Below are 20,233 nucleotides of genomic sequence, written 5' to 3' on the forward strand. Positions count from 1 at the left end.
GACTTCAGGTGTCTCTGGGAGGACCAGGTGGGGATCTCCTCTCAAAGCCACCCAGAGGACTGCAAAAAAAAAAAAAAAAAGCCACCAATGGAGCTCTGTTTTTCCAGAATCCACTGTGCCTTTCTCCAAAAAAAAAAAAAAAAGAGCAGGTTCTGCTCATGCCTTGAACATGCAGAGGAGGACTCAGCCATCACCAATCACACCAGGCTTCTGCTGTCACCATTTCACCACATTCAGACAGAAAAGAGAAAAAAAAAAAAATGGGGGGGAAAAAAAAAAAAGTATCTTTGAACCAAATTCCAATGAATCCTGCTGTTCAGATTGCAATCATGTTACCTACCTCACAGCTTCACCACCCTAAGGCCCCTTCCCTGCTCTTCCCAGGGTGCTGTGAGGTGTTGGGTTTTTTTTTGTTTGTTTTTGTTTTTGTTGTTTTGGTTTTTTTTTTGGGGGGGGGGGGGGTTTGTTTTGTTTTGGGTTTTTTTTGGTTTTTTTTGGTGCATCTCTTGTGCTTGAACCTCCTCAACACATGAGCCAAACTCCCCAGGTGGGCTCAGCCACCACGTGTGCCACTGGGCTGGTCCTGGGGTCACCTGGGACCCTCCCAGAAGGATCTCATTGTCCCCCTCTGTTTTTGGTTTGTTTTTTTTTTTTTTTTTTTGGACAAGGAGACCTCTGCTCACCCCCACCCCCTTTTCCCCACCTCTCCTGTGCTGCTGGGGCTCCAAACCTGGGCTCTCAGCAGCAGCACCAAGCCAGACCTCCCAATGGGCAGCTTCAGATCCTGGGGGGAAGTGTAAATAATTTTCCTGATGATCTTGGTTGTTTATTTTTCACTACAGAGAAAAGAAAAAAAAAAAAAAAAAGCTTCAGTTCCTCCTCACACAAGTGATGTGTGTATAGAGATATTTTTATTATTATTTTGTTGTTTTTTTTTTTTAATTTCATGAGGGTAGGGGGCAGAGGAAGAAGAGTCTTAACAAAAAAAAAAAAAAAAAGAAACAAACCCACCACTGCTCTGCACATAAACTGCTGAAATATAAACGTTCTACTTGTGCTTTAAAAGAAAAAAAAAAAAACCAAAAAACCAACAAGAACTCCAAAGGAAAAGCCCCAGCAAGGCTCAGCTTTTACTCCTTTATTTCCCTGTGGCCAACTTCTCACCTCGCCTCCCAGCTCTGGGTGGCCAAGGGCAAGTGTTCCCTGGGAGAAATCCAGGGAAAAGGAGGTGCTGGGGATGCTCCTCTCTGAAGGAAGGATCCTCCAGCACTTGGGAATCCTTGGGAATCCTTGGAAAAGATTTGCAAAGCCAGGAGATTCTGCAAAGCACGTGCTTGGTGTGGAGCAAAGGGTTGGGCTCCTCTCTGCTGTGCCTGTGTCAAAACAGGGAAAATAAAAAGAAAAAAAAAAACCCCAAATCGCTGTAAATAAAAAACAATCCCTCCTCCTCCCCCCAAATCACTGTAAATAAAAAATAACCCCCCAAAAAATTGCTGTAAATAGGCAAAGAGCACTGTGTGGTGTGGTGGGACTGAGGTGGCTGTTGACTGTCAGAGATGAACACAATGTGAAAAAAACCAAACAAACCCACAACTGGGACCTGGAGAACTTGGGTGGAAGTTTTCTGGTGTTGTTTTTGTTTGTTACAGACCCCTCCCCTCTCCTCCCACACCCCAAACCTCCCCTACAGCTCTTAATCCAGCTCATATTTTGTAATAAAATTTTATCCCATGGAGCAGTGGTGGTTCTTCTGTTTTCTGCACATCTCTTGATTTTCCAGGCTTAAAAAAAGGGGGAAAAAAACACAACAAACCCGAAGCAGATTTTTTTTTCCATTTGGTTTAGGTAGGAAAATGGGTATGTGAGGTGGGGAAGGTGCATGGTGTGACCCTGGTGGTGTTGGGAGGTGCCTCCTGATGAGGTTCCCTCAGCTCCAACTTGGTTCCTTGCTGAATGAATCCCACCCATTGCTGAGATGAGTTGGTTTCCATCCTTCCCCTCTGCCTTTTAGACCCTGTGGATGGTTCCCCACTCCTTCTCCTCCCTTGGTTGCTTCCAGATTTCACCATCACTTGAACAAGAATTGGGGGCTGCAGCCAGGGACCCCCCATGCTCCCAGGGGATGTCAGAGGAGGGAGGTTGGGACCTGGAAGGGAGACGGAAGCTTCTGCAGAGCAAACTTTTAGGAAAATATGGACCAGAGGCTCTGGGGAGGTCTGGAGGCCAAGCATATCCTTGTGGAGGTCACCGTGGATCCATCCTGGGCTGGGTGCTGGGAACAGCAAGGATTTGCTGTGCAAGGACCTGTGGGAACTCACTTGGGGATTTGTGGTCATGGACAGAGCTGGGATGCTGCTCAGCTTTGCTCAGTGTGGCAAAAGGCACCACATGGCTGAGCACCTGAGCACCTCCTGGCACCCCCTTCCCCCCCAACCTCTCCTTCAGCACGTTGGACTTTGCTCTGCCCAGGCAGCCACAGGGTTCCTGCTGAGCTCACCAAGATAGGGAGGAACAGAGCAGATCTGCCCCACCAGCAGGAAAGTCCAGAGAGGGGCTGGTTTATTGCCTGCAAAGCCCAAGGGTCCTTCCTCCCTGGGGCTGCAGCAGGGAAATCCCCAGAGGTGGCAGCAGTGTGGATGGGGCTGTGGGATGGGGATCCTTCTGGAAGGGTCCCAGGTGGCCCCAGGACCAGCACACGTGGTGGCTGGGGACCCTCCTGTCCCAGTTTAACCTTAGCCATGGGAGGTGGGGACAGAAGCTCCCTTTGGGGTGTCCCTGCAGGAAAGCTCCAGTCAGGTTTCCAAATCATCATCATTCATAATTTTCTTTTTTTTTTTTTTTTTGGTTTTTTTTTGTTTTTTTTGTTTGTTTGTTTGTTTGTTTTTGGTTGGTTGGTTGGTTGGTTGCTTGTTTGGTTGGTTTTTTTGTTTTTTTTGCTTTTTTTGCAACCCACCCACCTCCACCTCTCAGCTGTGTGGATGAGGATCAATCAGCAAGGCTCTGCTCTCCCTCCTGCCCCCCTGAGCTGATTTTGGAAGGAAGTTTCCATGGCTCCAGGACAGCAAAATCCCTGCACGGTGCCACCCTATGCCCAGGGTCTGGTGGGAGAAACCCCAAACCCCCTGGGATGTGGGGAAGATGCCATGGGTGCCCACCCCACACCTCCAGCCAGCCCAGCACCCACCTCTGCACCATGGCCATGACTTTCAGGATGGGTTTGTTTTTGAACTTTATGGCCCCTTCCCCACCAGGTGACTCAGCTGGGACACTGCCTGCCCAGGGTTGTTCTGTTTGATGTTTTCGGGCTGTAAAGTTATCCATTGACCTGGGAAAACACAATAAAAGAGAGAAAGAGCTGCTGGGAGGGTTCCTGGGGTATCTCTGCAGCTCAGCCTGGGGTGGGCTGGAGATGCAGTCCCCAGCAGGCAGGGCAAAGCCTCTGGTGGCACCCAGGGATGGGACAAATGGGACCTTCCTGTGGATGCTGTCAGCCCCCACTGGTGCTCACCTGGGCTCAGAAGGTGCTGGGAGTCATGGAACCAGAGACCAGTTTGGGGGTGAAGGGACCTTCAAGATCAGCTCATTCCAACCCTTCCCATGATCAGGGACCCCTCCCCCAGCCCAGGCTGCTCCAACCCCATCCAACCTGGAGCCTTCAACCCTGCCAGGGATGGGATGGAACAACTTCCTTGGGCAACCTGGGCCAGGGGCTCAGCAGCCTCAGTCTGGGCTGGGGGGCAATGGTGACAATCCTGGGGTCGTGTCCCTGGGGGGATTGACCACGTTTCCCCTTCAATCCTGGACCTTCTCTCCTTTATCCTGAGGACCATCACCTCCTCCAGCCCCCCCTATGGTGCTGAAGCCAGGACCCAGCCATTAAAGTTAATCATTACCCCAAGGGAGTGTTTATTTGGGGTAATTCAGGCCCGGGGGGGAAAGTGAGGGAGGAGGACAGGGGAATTGTTTTTTCTCTCCAGGATTATCTCTCCAGCCCCATTTAAGTGCTGCTTAAACACGATGAATGCTGAAGTAACAGACAGCAAACAGTGGTGCTGGGAGGTGGGACAGGAGAGCCCCAGCCAGGACACCTCCGGGGAGCCCTGGGAAGGGGGAGTTTGACTTGTACTGGGAGGAGGAAAGGTCCTCACAAGCTTCCCCCCATTGTCATGGGGTAATTATGGGGACAAATCCTCCCTTTCCAGACGTTTTCCCCTCTCACCCACACCACACCTTCCACCAGCCCAGGATCATCCATCCAACCTTGGTCTTGGCCACTTCCCAGGCCTGGGGCAGCCACAGCTTCTCTGGCAGGGAAATCCCATCTTTACCGATGGCTTTTGCAGCCCCATGAGCACATCCCACGGGTCCCTGTCCCCCAGGACATGGACATCCTGATGTCCGAGTGCCAGGGAGCTGCCGTGACCCCAGCACGGGGCAGTGGGATGGGTTCCTCACCCTCCTGCCCCTTCCCTGGGCTGGTGCTGGGTTCTTCCTGGGCAGGGAGATTTCCCACAGAACAATGGCCCTGCGGGGAGGAACCCACCCGCGAGTGGGTGGGAGGGAGGGAAGGAGGGAGGGGAGAAAGGAGGGAGGAAAGGAGGGAAGAAAGGAGGAGGGAAGGAGGGAAGAAAGGAGGAGGGAAGGAAGGAAGAAAGGAGGAGGGAAGGAGGGAGCGCCGCTCCAGCCGCTAATCCTCTAATCCGTCACCAAGGAGACCCGAGCTTCACCTGGCACCGTGTGAAGCAGAGAGGCCCCGGAGCTGGAGAATTCCTTCCTGAAACCTCTGCCAAGTCCTGGCACTTTCTGGCTCACCTCAATTTTCCTTCAGCAAACAGCTCCGGCACCTTCCTCCCACCCCACCCCACCCCACCCCACCCCACCCCACTCCACCCCACCCCACCCCGCCCCATCCCATTCCATCCCATCCCATCCCATCCCATCCCATCCCATCCCATCCCATCCCATCCCATCCCATCCCATCCCATTCCCTCCCATCCCCTTCCCTTGCCCCAGGAAGTGTTTCACCATCCCTGCCTCCCCGGACTCCTTTCTCCAGGATGCCCCAGTGGCACCCCAAGGGTGGGAGGTGTCTCCCGAGGTTGGCTTTGGTTGGAAGAAAATGGGGCCCTGGGAGTGCTGGAGGGGGATGTTTGCTCTGCCCTAACCCCATGGGGGGAGGTGGGGGACATGAGTGCATCCAGTCACACCTGGGAAGGTTTTGGGTGAAAAAACCACACAAAACAAACCACCACCAAACCCTGCTGGAAGCAGGAAGAAGATGGGGTCCCAAAGGCAGCTGGGGAACTGTCCCGTTGAAGCCCAGCTCTGTGTCCAGCAGCAGGAAGGTGGTTAAAGAGGGGACAAACCCCGAGCTGGGGAGCATCTGGGGGTGCAGCACACACAGGGGGGGGTTTGCTGCTCACCTGGAGGGGCACATGGAGCCCGGGCTGCTGAGTGAGGGTCCTGCTGGGGCAGGGGGGGGAGGTCCCACCTCCTGGCTGTGCCGTTCACCTTCAGGCCCTCTCCAGGGAAAGGGGGGGAGAACAAAGATGTGGATCAGGAGAGGAAGGATCGGCACCCCCCCCCCCCCTTCACAGGAACCTTGTGTCTTGCTGGGGCCATGGGGCACCTCAGGAATATCCACTGGAGCCCCCACCCCTCCTACGGGTTCGGCTGAGCCAGCACCGGGACCACACAGCTCATTCCACCCACGAATGGGATTTTTTCCCCTCGTGATTTTTAACCTCTGCCCCTTCCAGGTCGGGGTCCTCACCCCGAACACAACCAACCTGCCCCCCATCCCTCCCTCTCCAGGTGAAGATGAGGGAGAAAACAGGATTTTCACCCCCTCCCCGGCTCCTCCACATCCTCCCCCCCCCTCCCATCAGCTCCGCCGGTGCCGTTCGGCTGCGCAGCGCTTGGGGCAGCAGAGCCCCGCGCTGGGCTGGACCTTCGGAACATCTCCGAGGCCAGCACTGGGGACACCACGGGACATCCCTGCCCCAGGAGCTCCTCCTCAGTACATGAAGGGGCTCCAGGACTTTGGACAAGGGAGGGATGGGAGGAGGGGGAAGGGTTTCCAGCTGCAAGAGGGGAGATGCAGAGGAGATGGGAGGGAGGAATTCTGTGCTGTGAGGGTGCTGAGCCCCTGGGTGCCCCCAGAAGCTGTGGCTGCCCCATCCCTGGCAGTGTCTCAGCCCAGGTTGGATGGGGCTTGGAGAACCCTGGGCTGTGGGAGGTGTCCCTGAGCATGGCAGGGGGGGCACTGGGGCAGTCCCAGTCCCTTCCAACCCAAGCCAGTCTGGGGTTCTGGGATTCTCCCACAGCTGCTCGGGGTGGGAGAGCATAAAAATGGAAGGGGAGGAATACGAAGTGGGGTGAGGTCCAGGCTCCAGGATGAAGCATCACCCCGGGGATGGGTGGCACCAGCAGCACAGAGCCATGGCAGTGGCTGTGCTCCGGGCAGAGTTAGGGGTTTACATGAAGACGTCCGTACCTTTTCCTGTGGTTTTTTCCCACCTGGAGAACCTGCCGGCAGGAGCAGCTCAGGAGGGAGGGAGGGTCTGGGGGCTGTCCTGGTTCTGCACCCCCAACACTTGCAGCTGGAGAGGAGAAGGTTGGTGGCCCTGGTCCTGCTGTGCCACCTAGTGGGATGCTGGCCCTGTTCCCCGAGTGTCACAGTCCCTCAGGAGGTGGGGACACCAGCACAGCCCCCCCAGCACCCAGAACCCCCCCAGAACCAGTTTCTGCCCTTCAGCTCTGGGCAGCTGGGATCAGGGGACACCAGGCCAGGTCCCCCTGGCAGGACCAGGACAAGGGAGAAGCCTCTAACACCATCACTTGGCTGCTTCCAGCAGCTGCCTGGAGAGCAGCACCAGAGGGAACACCACTGCCCTGGCACTGGATGCATTTGGGTTCCCAGCCCACTCCCAAACCTCTTTTAAACCAGTCCTGTCCAGACCAGGGCCAGGAGGAAGCAGGAGCAGCTTGCTTGAGATGCACCACGAGGCTTTGGAGCTCACTCTCCACAGCACGGGGGGGAGAAGGACTCCATGGGCATCCCACCTCCCCTTCCAGCTTCCTTAAAGCCTCCTGGGTGCCTTCAAACCTTGTGGTCCTGCTGCCTGAAGGTCACACCGGGGCTACAGGAGGTTTTTTCCAACACATCCTGAGCTTTGCTTTGGAGCTCCTTTGGTCCCCTGGTCCTCCAGGGCTTTCCCCTTCCTCCTCCTGAGATGATTCCTGAGCTCTGCCAGGGAATGAAGGGCAGAGCCATCCTCTCAGCCAGGAGCAGAGCAGGGGCTGGGACATCCATTACCTGGGTGGCATTTCAGGGAGGACGTGGGCAAGGAGCTGAAATGTGGGCAAGGAGCTGCTGGCAGCATCTGGCTCCTGGTGACCCCTTCTGGAGCAGGCTGCAAGGGGGGGGGGGATGCTGGAGACCCCCTCCCACGTTTGGGATGGCTTTCTGGGTCCTCTGAAATAGCTCAGGAGGAGCTGGAGGGGGCATTTAGGGACAAGTAATGCAGCAAGAGGAAGAGGGAAGGGGTGGGCAGTCTGCAGGGAGCTGTGGGGCCAGGCCAGGGCCAGGCAGCCTTTTCCTGCAGAACCACTGACCCAGAGGGCACCTTCTGCTCAGAGCATCAAGTTCCCACCTACCAACGTCATCTCCAGAAGCAGCAGGAGATATCCAGGAATGGGGCTGCAGTCTGGGAGCCCAGGCAAGGCAGTGGCTTTGGGACTGCAGAAGAAAGGGGGGGAGATGCTTCTCCAGAGAGACACTGGTTCCTCTGCCCAGGGGGGCCCTGGCTGGGGCCCAAGCCCCTTGGCTTTGGGGAGCTGCTGGTCATGGATGAGCAGAAGCCAAGATCCCTCTGAACAGCACAGTGAGCATCACTTAGGGCTGCTGAGGGAAGAGGAGGGATGCAATGTCTGACTGGGCTCTGAAGCTCCTGCCCTCCACAGCTGCCAAAGGAAGGAGGGGTCTCAGCCTCCTGTCTGCTTCTGACTTGGCAAACGGGCTCCTGGGCCTCTTCAGTTGAATCTTCAGCAGGTCCTGCAGGGAGGCATCAACACCCACAGCTCAGCCACAAGGTCACCCTGAGGGAAGGAGGATGGAGGATTTTTTTTTTATGGGCGCCTCGTAACCCGACTGCAATTTCCCCACAAAAACCTAACGAGGTGTTTAAGGCCTGCAGTGAATCAGTGATTAAATGTCACAGAGCTTTGGCAGGAGGAGGACACCTAGAACAAGGTGCTCAGGAGATCCTTGGGTATTTATAGAGGTGGGAACAGCAAAGGGAACAAGACCCTTCCTTTGCCAGGGGAAAGGTGGCAGAAGGACTGGGCAGCAGCTCAGACCTTGGCCCAGAGAGAGGATTTTTGGTCCCTAGGAGCTCATGCTGCCCCCAACACTCTTCTTGACCTTGGTGGAGGAGGCACCAGCCAGGGTTTGTCTCTGGAATGAGCCTTACACCAAGGATTTGTGCTCAGAGCTCAGGGCCCTGGGTCCCTTTGCCCAGCAGGAGCCCAGGGCAGCTGCACCAGCCAGGACGTGGTGTCCATCAACCCCCAAAGTGCAAATTCTTTTCCAATGTCCCAAAAAAGTTCAGCTTCCAGTGAACGGTGCAGAACACAAGGAATAAAGGAGAACTTTTCCCTTTCCCTGGGCTCCATCCCAAGCCTTGCTGTAAGGGGCCACCACTCACTCCTGAGCTCATCTCTGGAGGCTCTTGCTGAGGAGCAAAGAAACAAGAGCTCCAGCTCCTGGGGTGGATACAGCACCCAGGAAAGGACGAGGGGATTTGGGAATGATGACTGGGGCAGCCCTGGGATGCCTGCAGGAGAGCCAAGGGCAGCTTCTTGCTGTTGGGTGCTGGCATCTCCCCCCCCCCAGGGTACCCAGGGCAGCTCTTTCCCTGGAGGGTTTCACATTCACACCTGAGGTTTCAGCTCCTGATGTCCCCAGATCAAAGCCCTGGTCCTTGGAGCCTTCATCCCAGCAGGTGAGGAGGAAGAGGGGTGGGCATGCAAAGCAGCAGCAGATGTGGGGAGACCTTTGCATCCTGGGCAGGGGGGGAAGGGGGAGGGAAATGCCAGCTCCTGCTTTGGATCCCAACCTGCTGCTCCCTCCTGCTGCTCTCCAGAGCTGCTGGGCCTCGGTCTGCTCCCTGCAATTTATTTTTAGATTTGTGGAGAGGAAGAGGAAAGCAGGGGCAGAGGAGGTTTTGTTGTGCTGGGGAGGGTGGGGATGTTCCTTGGGAACTTGCTCCAACCCCATCCAGCCTGGGGGCTCCAACACTGCCAGGGATGGGGCAGCCACAGCTCCCCCTGGGCCAGGGGCTCAGCACCCTCATCCCAGAGGATTTCCTCCCAGGATCTCCTCTCTCAGGCTCATCCCTGGGCATGGTGATTATACCCCTTGGCTTTGGGACCATGGAGGGATGGTCCTTTCTTCACCCAAACTCCTCCAGGTCAGGAATTATTCCTAGCCCTGAAATGATGCATCCCCTGGCCAGGCAGCAGAGCTCTCAGCCCAGCACCTCCCTCCTGGGAAAACTCAATCCCACCCGGATCTGCACCTCCTGCAGGAAATCCCTCACTGAAAGCCTCAGCTCCCTGGGACAGACCCCCCAAAAATGAATGAAAATGATGGCTTGAAGCAGAGCTGGAGCTGTTAACCTGGGGATTCCCATCACAGGATGGGGGCTGGACAAGAACACGAGGTTCCCAGGGCTGCACTAACACTCCCCATCCTTCCCCATCCATCCCCTGGGCACAAAGCTTGGGCTGGGAGGCAGCAGAGGTGCCTCTGACAAACACAGAACTTTCCTGCTGCCTGGCAGCTGCTTTGGCCAGAAGGATGAGATGGAAGAGATGCTCCTGGGCAGCTCCCAAGGCAACTTTTATCCCAGTGGTGTCCCCAGGAGCCTGGGCTGGATGTGGCCTGGTGAAGGGGGGAGCACTGATCTCCTCAGGGGGATTTATCACCTCTCTATTTCCATCTTCCCCCAAGGCAAAAATGGCATCACAAAGCTCAAGAGCAACCAATCCAGGGATAAATAGGAAAAGCAGCAAAGAAACTCTGAATTGTTGAATTTATTAATACTTTTTTTTGCTTTTTAGGCTGTAAAACTCCACACAATCATCAAGGGGTTATGAATGAGGACCCAGACAGCAACCTGAACCCAAGCAAGATGGGGAGAAAATCTCCCCCCTAAATCTCTCCATATTTATGAGGTCAATCAGGTGAACCTCAGGTACCTTCTGCAAGGTCCTGGCGTGTTCCCAGCTCTGGAAGAGATGCACATTTCCTTTTCTGAGGAGAGCTGGCACATTCCTCATGCATCTTTCAGAGCACTTTATCTATATTCATCAGTTGGTGGGGATAAGGACTCAAGGAGAATCTGGGCAGAGAGCTCCAGGGATCCAGCAAGGACTTTGGTTCCTTGCAGTGGGTGGGAGAGGAAAGCAGAGGAGAGCAGGAGACACTTTGGCTGTTGCTACCCAATAAAAAAATCTCCCTCCTAGGAGAGAGGAGGATCCAGAGGAGCCATAAGAGGCCACAGTGGGGTCAATAAACAGTGACCCAGATCCTGTTTATTCTGGAAAAATAAACGAGGGCTCGAGGTGTCACACATTTTCACACGTGGCTGGAAAACAAGCACATTTTAAATGTTCCCAAAATAGATTTTTCTTGGGTCGTGGCCTCCAGCAGCTCCCTGCACCCAGGTGATGATCCAAGAGGTTTAGCATCTGGCCAAGGAGTGATGGAGCTGGGGACCTGATGAGACAGGGGAGGTGGGGGGAAAAATTTTTTATTTTCCTGCCTCATTCTAGACAGAAAACTCATTTCCCTCAACCAAACTCTTTTTGCCTTCACAAAAGGCATGAAACCCCTTGAAGAAAATCCAGACACTACAGATCACCTTACCTCCTCTTCTTTTTCCCCAAGGTATTCTTCTTGGTTGGGGCTCCCAGCAGAGGACCCTGGGGCCAGGTCCAACCCAGAGTACAAACCCTAAAGGGACACTGAGCATGGGGCAGGGCCAAGATCCAAGCTGGGAAGTCAGCCCAGGGGTCAGGAGCATCAGGCAGAATCCAGGAGGATGAGCAGCAGAGTGAGGGCCACATCCAAGGGTTCCAGAGCCAGGAACAAGGTGAGCAGAGCTCCTCCAGCCCAGCTTAGGGAAGGAGGGGAAGCCTGGGCCAAGCTTAAATAGGATCACCCATGGGTGTGGGTGGGTGCCCCAGGGGAGGCTCTTCAGGGCCATTCATTCTTGGTGATGTGACCCAGCTGAGTGGAGAGGTTCTGTGCCCAAACCTCAGGGGGTCGGGGTGGTCTGCAGCCCCCCCAGAGCCCAGGTCATGTCCCATTCGGGGGGTCCCAGCAGCTCCTGAGTCCCCAGAGCATCTCCAGCAGAACATCCAGGGTGTGTGGACCCATGGCAACCCCCACCCTGCCTCCTGGGAACCTCACCTGGGGTCCATCCTCCCTTGGGGTCCATCCTCAGCCCCCTGTGGGCAGAGTCCTGGGGGTCAGAGCCAGGGCCATGGCCCAGATCACCTCACCCAGCAAATCCAGGTCCTGCTTTTCCCTCTGCCTGGCCCAGCTGTTGTTCATTCCCTCCTGCTCCAGAGGAGGTCACACAGGGACTGACCCCCTCCCCACACCTCCCTCTCCTTGGCACCCAAGCCCCTCTCCAGATGGAGATGGAGCAGAACATCCCTGGCCATCCCTGGCCACCCCAGAGCTGGGGCTGCTCCGTGGCAGCAGTGTGGGGACCTGCTCAGAGCCCTCAGCTCTTTGTCTCACGCTTTGGCAAGCATGAAATCCAAAGTGGCAGCTTGGCAGGGAGCAGCAGGAGGGGAAAAACCTCCCTCCTTCCCTTCTTCCTCTGCTCATCCTCTCCCCCAGCAGCTCTGAAGAGCCACCACAGCCACACCTCTGCTCCTCCTGCTCATGCCTGCAAGGATTGGGTGGTTTCTACTGCTCCAAACCCAAATATAAGCCTGAAGGACCCCCCAACACCTCCTCCAGGACCCCTCCATCTCCTCCAGGACCCCTCATGTCTTCTCCAGGACCCCCCTTAACCTCCTCAAGAGCCCCCACACCCCCTCCAGGACTCCCCCACCTCCTCCAGGACCCCCCACATCTCCTCTAGGACCCCCCACATCTCCTCCAGGACCCCTCATGTCTTCTCCAGGACCACCCCCACACCTCCTCAAGAATTCCCACACCCTCTCCAGGACCCCTCATGTCTCCTCCAGGACCCCCCCATCTCCTCCAGGACCCCTCATGTCTCCTTCAGGACCCCCTCACCTCCTCCAGGACCCCCCACCTCCTCCAGGACCCCCCACATCTCCTCTAGAACCCCCCACATCTCCTCCAGGACCCCTCATGTCTCCTCCAGGACCCCCCCATCTCCTCCAGGACCCCTCATGTCTCCTTCAGGACCCCCTCACCTCCTCCAGGACCCCCCACATCTCCTTCAGGACCCCCCCACCTCCTCCAGGACCCCTCATGTCTCCTCCAGGACCCCCCACATCTCCTCCAGGACCCCCCACATCTCCTCCAGGACCCCTCATGTCTTCTCCAGGACCACCCCCACACCTCCTCAAGAACTCCCACACCCTCTCCAGGACCCCTCATGCCTCCTCCAGGACCCCCCCACCTCCTCCAGGACCCCCCACATCTCCTCCAGGACACCTCATGCCTCCTCCAGGACCCCCCACACCCCCTCCAGGACCCTCACCCCTCTCCCTGTAGCCCTTGCCATGGGATGTCAGAGCCCAGCCCTGGTTCCCAGTCCAAGCAGATCAGGTCACTCGTGCCAGAGCTCTTCCCAACACAATCAGTGCCTGATTTCCAAGCTGCTGTTTTGCCTCTGAGTCCCCAGCTCTTGCTGTTACCTGGCAGTAATTGTTTGTTCTCTCCAGAAATGGATTTTTCCAAGAAACATCACTGAACCTCCCAGGTCCCCAGCAAGGGCCACATCACCAATCTCATGGCCCCAGGTGATGGAGCTGTGACCAGTGGCAGGACAGATCCTACACCCCCCCCTTCCTGGGGACATCTGCCCATTTCTGCTCAGAGCAGACTCGATGGCCCAAATTTGGCTGGAGCAGAGATGAGGAACCTCAGGATGGTTTCATTCTGCCCCGGGGTCAGGTCCTGTCCCTGCTGAGTTTCAGGAGAAATGTGCTGTGCAAGCCTCTTGCTGCTTCATGAACTGTTTAAGAAGCTGGGACTGCAAAGCACCAAGGAGCTGGAGGTTTTTGTTTTAACCTGGCTGCTGGTGGCTTTGTTCCTGAGAGGAGATGCTGGGGGAATGGGATGTCCCTGGCAATGGGATGACCATGGCAATGGGATGATCATGGCAATGGGATGTCTGTGGCACTGGGATGTCTGTGGCACTGGGATGTCCCTGGCACTGGGATGACCATGGCAATGGGATGATCATGGCAATGGGATGTCTGTGGCACTGGGATGACCATGGCAATGGGATGTCCCTGGCACTGGGATGTCCCTGGCACTGGGATGACCACGGCACTGGGATGTTCATAGCACTGGGATGTCTGTGGCACTGGATAACCATGGCACTGGGATGTCCCTGTCACTGGGATGTCCATGGCACTGGGATGTCCCTGTCACTGGGATGTCCCTGGGTTTAGAAACCCCTCCAGGGATGGGGACTGCACTAGGGATGGGGATTCCACCCCTTCCCTGGGCAGCCTGGACCAGGGCCTGACAGCCCTTTAGGTGAAGAAATTCCTGCTCATAGCCCCCCTAAACCCTTCCCAGGCCTGAAGCACCTTTCCCCCCACCCTGATCAGTTTTTCCCCTGCCTGGGTCACTCCTGCAGAAGAAATCCCCTCTCTTCCCCACCCCCCTCCCCAGTCTGTTTTCCTGCCTGCCCAAAGGTTGCTCTGTGGGGCTCCTCTTTTCTTCCTGTCCCCACCATCTGCTCTGTCCCTTTGCCATCCCCTCTTCCCAGCAGCAACCTGGAAGCAGCCTCGGGGCTCCTGGCTCCCCCCCCTCCCTGGCACTTTCCATGTGTCCCTCAGCCCAGTCCAGGCTCTGAGGTTGCAGGTTCTCTCAGTGCTCCTCAGCTTAAAAAAAAAACACCAAAACCCAGCTTATTTCCTTTTGATAACACCAATTATTTCATGAAGTGTCAGAAGAGCCCCTTGGATTTTTGTCTCTCTCAGTGGATTTCTGCAAGTTGTTTTCTTTTTTCTTGCCTCTCTGGTAGAAAAAAAACCTTCTCCTGAAAACTTCATGGTAATTTTTTTTTTTTTTCTTTTCTGGGAACCAAGAGGCTGCTCGATAAATGCTTCCTCATCTACTGAGCAAGTTTGATTTAATTACACAGCAGCTACAGCTTCTGGCTGCTCCTGCATTTTAAACAGCAAGTGGGTCCCACTCCAGCTCCTTCTCATTTGCCTTTTTTTTTTTGCCTTTTTTCCTCTGGATAGTAGGAAAATTTTCTCCCTGGAAAGGATCATCAGAGCCTGTCCCAGGCTGCCCAGGGTAGGGCTGGAGTCCCCATCATCCCTGGAGGGGTTTCAGATGCTGGGTATGTGGGGATGAGGGACATGGGGTGGGATGGGCAGTGATGGGTTGGACCTGATGGCCCTAAAGGGGTTTTCCCACCCAAAGAGTCCCTTGATGCTGTGAAGTTACATATGATTGGCCAGAAAATAAGGAGCCAGCAGTGTGCCCAGGTGGCCAAGAAGGCCCATGGCATCCTGGGCTGGCTCAGGAACAGCGTGGCCAGCAGGTCCAGGGAAGGGATTCTGCCCCTGTGCTCAGCCCTGGGGAGGCCACAGCTTGAGTCCTGTGTCCAGTTCTGGGCCCCTCAGCTCAGGAAGGAGATTGAGGTGCTGGAGCAGGTCCAGAGAAGAGCAAGGAGGCTGGGAAGGGATCCAGCACAAGTCCTGTGAGGAGAGGCTGAGGGAGCTGGGGGTGTTGAGGCTGGAGAAGAGGAGGCTCAGGGGAGACCTCATCACTCTCTGCAACTCCCTGAAAGGAGGTTGGAGCCAGGGGGGGTTGGGCTGATATCAGTGGGACAAGAGGGCACGGACTAAAGAATTTTTTCCTAATATCCAACCTAAACCTCCCCTGGCAGAGCTTCAGCTCTGCCAGGGGAGGTTTAGGTTGGATATTAGGAAAGGATTTCTTTCTGGAGAGGGTGCTCAGCCATTGGAATGGGCTGCCCAGGGAAGGGGTGGATTCTCCATCCCTGGAGATATTTCAAAAGAGCCTGGATGTGGCACTCAGTGCCATGGGCTGGGAACCACGGGGGGAGTGGAGCAAGGGTTGGACTTGATGAGCTCTGAGGTCCCTTCCAACCCAGCCCATTCTGTGATTCTGTGATTTGAGCAGAGCTTTGTGACCCCCTTTGCTCTGCAGGTCCTTTGCTGGCAGAGGGATGCTGGCACCAGGAGCATCCTCAGGGGAAGTTTTGGGACAAGGTTCCCTCCAGGGCTGAGCCCCAGCAGAACCTCCCCATCCCATCCCATCCCACCCCATCCCATCCCATCCCATCCCATCCCATCCCATCCCATCCCATCCCATCCCATCCCATCCCATCTGGTGATGCTGGCCCCGGGGGAAAATGGGAGCAGGAGGGAGAGGAGCTGGGATGCAAACCCTCCATGGAAACCCCTAAAAGGGGTGGGCTTGGCCCAGTGAGGTGGGTCCCAGGAGAGCAGAGGTCTCTGCTAAAGGAGTGTGGAAATAAAGTGGAACAAAGGGAAACAAAGGGAAACAAAGGGAAACAAAGGGAAACAAAGGGAAACAAAGCCCCTCCATTCCCAGGCAGTGCTGGGGCTGCTGGAACTGAGGAGGATTGGCTGGAGGCTGCAATCTGTAGGCAAATCCCATGGGATTCCTTGGGTGTTCATCTCCCAGGCAGGGGGTTGAGGTTCTGCCAAGCAGGAGGTGATTTCTCTCTTTCCTCTTTGCCACCCCCACCCATCCTTCCCGAAAACCATCACCTCCCCAGCCCTCCTGGGGCTTCCCCCCCTCCAGCTCCCCCAAACCCAAAGGAAACCTCACACCTGGGGAGGGAAAGAGACTTGAAAGAGATTTCTGCTCCTCTCCCACCTCCTCAGCCCCTTGTGGCCAAGGACCCCCCCCTCTCCCATCCTCCTGGGGACCCCCCTGGCCCACAGCACCCAGCAGTGGGGTGAGGCTGGGCTTTTCCTTCTCTGACTGATTTACAGGTTCTGGAAAGCTCATTGATCCTGAATTTAATATCCCAGAGCTTGGGAAAGAACCATAGATCAGTTTAATTATTGGAGGGTGGAAAGTAAAAAGTTTATTTGACATAACTGAGGCTGCCTCATTCCTGCAGGAGAACAGGAGGATCATTATCCCAGTTAAATCCCTGCATTCATGGAGCCAAAGCAGGATGCTTTTCTCCTTGCTGGCTGCACAAGGAACTGTTTTGATCAGAAATTTCGTTTTTTTTTTTTTTTTTTTTTTTTTAAAGAAAACAAGCAGTTTCAAGTTTCTCAAGTCCTAAACATTTTACCTTCAGAACCACCAGGGCAGAGCATTGGTCATGGCTTTTTTGTTACCTCTGGGACAGGGAAAAGGTTTGGGAAGTTGCTGGTGTGAATTTTCTGATGGTGAAGTCAAAGAAGTGTTTGCATCCAGGTCTGGCCATTGTCATTCCCAGTCTGTGTCCTTACAGCCACCTCTGAGGACCATCCCTCTGATTTTTTACCTCCTCCCGTGCCCCACTGCTGGGAGAAAGGATGCCAGGATGTGCCTGAATCCCTGACACAGCCTGGAAAAACCTCTGCATGGCTTCCCCTTGCTTGCAGTGTTTCCTGAAGGGCATTTCCCAGGTGGAAACAACCCCAGAGCCTTCCCTGGGAACACCCCCAGCACCTCCCAAGGCAGCTGAAGGACAGCACAGCCTGGATGCCAGGGGGAAGCATCCTGGAGGAGGTGTCAGGGCTGGCTGCAAAACCACAAATTGCTCTCCCCAGGTCCCAGTCCCAACTTTTTCTGGAACAGGGTTGGTTTTCCTGCTGGCAGAGGAGCTTTCTGACACCTGAAGGCAGAGTTGGTCACCCCAAAGGAAAGTTCTCCTCAAGAGGTAGGAGGCAGAGCTCAGGCTCTGAGGAGAGGTGTTTGATGGTGACCCTTAGGAACAGAGCTGTGTGTCCAGAGTTCCCTCTGGAAGGGTCATTATTCCATTGCTCTGCCTTCCCCATCCCTCTGCAGAAGTGTTTTGGTTGGAAAAGACTTTTAATCTCATCAACTCCTGCCTTCCCCTGGCTGGCTCTGCTCCTGGCTTTGCTGCTGGTTTAAAATAAAAATGTAATCCATTTACCAACCTCCCTGAGGGCCATTAAGCACTGCTTGGAGATAAGCCATTAGCTCTGCTTGGCTGGCAGAGGGCTCCGGGCCACGGGAGGCTTTAACCCCTTGGTGGCTGGGTGGCCAGGGCTGTCCCACTCACCACTTTCCCCACATCCAAGACCTCAGGGACCTCTCCTGTCCCCTCTCCCAGGCTTTGTCCCATTGCCACCACGAGCACCTGCAGGGTTTGGCTTTTGCATGGCCAAGAAAGACACAAAAAAAACCCCCAACAAAGTGGGTTTCATGGCACAAAGGGCTCCAGCCCCAAAGCCATGGAGCAGAGCACCCAAGGGTGGTGCTTGGGGGTCTCTTGTCCCAGAGCTGCAAACTGTGGGGTAGGGACTGAGGGTCAGAGCTGCTCCTGCCCTGGCTGGCTCTGGCCAAGGACTGGAGCCATGGTGGCTTCACCAGGGACATGGCAACAGCTCATGGCTTGCACCCCATGGCTTGTGCCCCATGGCTTGTTCCCCATGGCTTGCACCCCATGGCTTGTGCCCCATGGCTTTGTACCCCATGGCTTGTGCCCCATGGCTTGTGCCCCATGGCTTTGTGCCCCATGGCTTTGTGCCCCATGGCTTGTGCCCCATGGCTGTGCCCCATGGCTTGTATCCCATGGCTTTGTACCCCATGGCTGTGCCCCATGGCTTGTGCCCCGTGGCTTGTGCCCCATGGTTTGTACCCCATGGCTTGCACCCCATGGCTTGTGCCCCATGGCTTGTGCCCCATGGCTTGTGCCCCATGGCTTGCGCCCCATGGCTTGTGCCCCATGGCTTGTGCCCCGTGGCTTGTGCCCCATGGTTTGTACCCCATGGCTTGCACCCCATGGCTTGTGCCCCATGGCTTGTGCCCCATGGCTTGCACCCCATGGCTTGTGCCCCATGGCTGTGCCCCATGCTTTGCACCCAAAGGCCCCAGTGCTGCTGTTGCAGAAACCTCTCCTGCAAGGTGACTGCTGGGAATTCAGAGCTTCTCCTCCATGGGGGGAAAAAAAAGATTAAAAAAAAAAAATCTCATTTCTGTTTGCTCCAGAAGGAAAGTAAAAATTTTGCATTAAAAAAAGTACAGCTACTCCACAACCAAATGCAGCAGCCACAGATTTCACCATCGTGTGCCCTTCCAAATATTTCAGTTCCTTTGATCCAGCTCTGGTGGCTGAAGACCTGAGCTGCTGGGACATTTTGGACCAGCTTTGAACCCAGGAGTGGTGCCAGCAGAAAGCAGCTGGTGAATACCCCAAGCTTGAGAGGCTAAAGCTCTCCCAAGCTTTCCCAGAGGGATGGGGTCTTTTCCCACCAGCCCATCCCAACCTGCCTCCAGGGAAAAGGCTCTGGGATCTCCGTGCCTTCCTTTGCTGGACAATTCCTGGTCCTTGCTGTCATTATTTGGGCCTCGCTGGCTGCTTTTTAAATTATTCTGTCTCCACCAGCTGATGGCATTTGCTTCATGTCATGCGATGTTCCTGGTAATTAATTGGTATTTAATTAATTAAAGGATAATGGCATTCAATTAAGGGATGCTTGCAGAACGCTGTCACTGGGTAATTAATGGCTTCCTGCTGCTCAAGCAAAGCCGAAGCATTTGGGGAAAATAAATAGAGAGGAGAAGGTGGGAGGTTTATTCCCTTGGCAGGAGGCAGTGTCCTGGTGAGCTCTGCTCCTCCTGCCCCGTGACCAGGATGGGGACAGCGCTGGTGGCTGCAGACAAGAAGGGTTGCTTGACCTTGCAGCACTCAGCAAAAAACTGATGTGCAATCACTGGCAAGGAGGAGAACTGCAGAAAGAGGCAGGAGCTGAGGTTTCCAGCATCATGCAGCAGGTCAGGAGCAGAAACAAGACCTGGTGCAGAAACAAGACCTGGAGCAGAAACAAAAACCAGGAGTAGAAACAAGACCTGGTGCAGAAACAAGACCTGGTGCAGAAACAATAGACCAGGAGTAGAAACAAAAGACCTGGAGCAGAAACAGGACCAGGAGCAGAAACAAGACCTGGTGCAGAAAGAAGACCAGGAACAGAAACAAAAGACCTGGAGCAGAAACAGGACCAGGAGCAGAAACAAAAACCAGGAGTAGAAACAAGACCAGGAGCAGAAACAAAAGACCAGGTGCAGAAACAAAAGACCAGGAGTAGAAACAAAAGACCTGGAGCAGAAACAGCACCAGGAGCAGAAACAGCACCAGGAGCAGAAACAAGACCTGGTGCAGAAACAAGACCTGGAGCAGAAACAAGACCAGGAGTAGAAACAAAACCCAGGAGTAGAAACAAGACCAGGTGTAGAAACCAGACCAGGTTTCCCCAGCTTGTGCCCAGGGCTGTGCTCAGGGTCAGGCTCTGCTCCTGGCCTAAGGGAACTTGAAATTCCTCCCACTCAGGTTGAGGGCCAAAAGACCTGGAGAAAAATGGGCCTCGTGTTCCGAAGTTGACTTTGGAGAGCATGGAAAAAAGAATCTGGATTTCCAGGGAGTTGAAGCTGAATGGAAATAAATTCCCGGAATCCAAGGGGCCAGAGTGCAGCTCTGAGCAAAGCAGACCAAAGAGAGAAGGACACAGAGGAGTGAATCCCTTCAGGAGCTGCTCCTGGAAACTCTCTGGGATGTGGGACGAGCCCTTTGTGTGTGGGGTTCAGGCACCTCTGGTAGGACGGGGAGGGACCAGGGACTCCTGGAGAGCAAAGGGCCATCCAGGAAGGGTGATGAGCACACACTGCAGCTCCTGCTCCTTCCTGGCTTCCCCAGCCATCCTCTGGCCCTGAGCAGTCACAGAATCATAGAATCCTAGAATGGGCTGGGTTGGAAGGGACCTCAGAGCTCATCAAGTCCAACCCTTGCTCCACTCCCCCCGTGGTTCCCAGCCCATG

At 55.2% G+C, this 20,233-nt stretch overlaps 2 long non-coding RNA genes across 3 annotated transcripts; both read right to left on the reverse strand.

Moving 5' to 3' along the window:
• Positions 1-639: 639 nt before the first annotated feature.
• Positions 640-1,238, reverse strand: LOC139802356 (uncharacterized). The gene is made up of 2 exons (XR_011728567.1): positions 1,165-1,238; positions 640-836 (listed from the first exon to the last, which is right to left on the reverse strand). It is a non-coding gene; the product is annotated as an uncharacterized lncRNA (long non-coding RNA).
• A 1,756-nt stretch (positions 1,239-2,994) lies between these two features.
• On the reverse strand, positions 2,995-6,536 carry LOC139802606 (uncharacterized). Of its 2 annotated transcripts, XR_011728708.1 has the most exons (4): positions 6,497-6,536; positions 5,424-5,522; positions 3,509-3,661; positions 2,995-3,325 (listed from the first exon to the last, which is right to left on the reverse strand). It is a non-coding gene; the product is annotated as an uncharacterized lncRNA (long non-coding RNA). The 2 variants fall into 2 exon arrangements; XR_011728709.1 differs by lacking the exons at positions 5,424-5,522; positions 6,497-6,536 and adding an exon at positions 4,813-4,858.
• Positions 6,537-20,233: the final 13,697 nt, after the last annotated feature.

The sequence above is a fragment of the Heliangelus exortis genome, chromosome 14 (assembly GCF_036169615.1).
Source record: "Heliangelus exortis chromosome 14, bHelExo1.hap1, whole genome shotgun sequence".
In the NCBI taxonomy this organism is placed as follows: Eukaryota; Metazoa; Chordata; class Aves; order Apodiformes; family Trochilidae; genus Heliangelus; species Heliangelus exortis.